Consider the following 1,395-nt stretch of genomic DNA (forward strand, 5'->3'; position numbering starts at 1 on the left):
AGTTAGAAATGTTTTAATTCTATCTAACTTTCTTGTGTTTCTTTACCTATTCAGTTAATGTGTACATATTAACTCTCTGTGTTAATGTGTATACTTTTATAATCTCAAAAAACAAATGCAGCATGAAAAATGAAAAATAACTCATTCAAATACTTTCATTCCAAGTGGAAGAAGGTATCTTTTAAGGTCACTATTGTTAGGTGCTAATATGGCATACACTACACCATAACAAAGTTAGTTGTTATGAAAAACATATACATGAGAATAAACAGAACAGAGAGGAAATGGACCAAAATGCAGACTAGATTGTAAAACTTGACATGATGATTTCTCCAATTTTTCTCCCTTTAAGATTTTCTGTCATGAATGTATATGGTTTGTCTCTGAAAATATTAATGCTAAAACCTTTAAAACCTTGAATTAGATGTGGCTTTTAGTGAATCACCAACTTATGGGAGCTCATTTAGTGAATCAGCAACTTATGGTCTACTGGCTAGATCCAGCCAAAGAAACATTAAACACTTCTCCATCAGTCCAGCCTTACTCTAAACTCCAGCTTGAAGACAGAGGATTTATTCATTCCAGGAAAATGGCCATTTCTACTTGATTGCTTTTTTTCCCACAACCAGGCCATTCCCAAATTTCAAGATGATCAGAAAAAGATAGATGTAAAAGCTCTCTGCTAACAAGTACACAGCAAGAGATATACAGCAAGTGCCTGTAATTTCAGCTATGCAAGCTTTTCAATATCAAGAGCATCCCTTTGTCTCTTGAGACTAGAGGGTGGCAGAATTAAGTTTCTGAGCAAACTAATTATAGCTTCTAACTGGTAATATTCTCCTCATCTTGCTTGAAAACTTGACAATTGCTCTTTATAGCTAAAGCCTTACCATTGTCATCTTACAATCACAACAAACTATACTGACAAACTTAAGGATATAAAATGCAAATACTAAAAAAGATTAAACAGCAAAAACTCTACCAACAGTTTAGTGTTCGTAGATATTATTTCAGGTAGTCACAAAATAGACAGGGACAGAGAATTGCATTTATCTTCAGTCAGCACAAATACTAGAATATAGAATTTTATAGTCTTTAACAGGAAAGGAAAGAGGGTACTTAGTAGATTTAAAGTTGAATAGCAAAGACTAGAAAATAACACCTAGAAATCACAACCTACGCCTTACCACAAAAGGTCAAGTACCCACTGAAATCCTGTCCCAACCAATGACTTTTTCCACTGTGCCTACTCTCTCTGACTTTAAACCCATTAATAAAATAAAAGTGAATGAAACTTTTTCTTGGCCTTTTTTTACAAGACAGACTTTAGATTTTTTTTTTTTTAAGAATTGATGACTTCTTATTCACTTAAAGATATCTAACACTGTGCACTCT

This window comes from Eulemur rufifrons, chromosome 30, assembly GCF_041146395.1.
Source record: "Eulemur rufifrons isolate Redbay chromosome 30, OSU_ERuf_1, whole genome shotgun sequence".
NCBI lineage: Eukaryota > Metazoa > Chordata > Mammalia > Primates > Lemuridae > Eulemur > Eulemur rufifrons.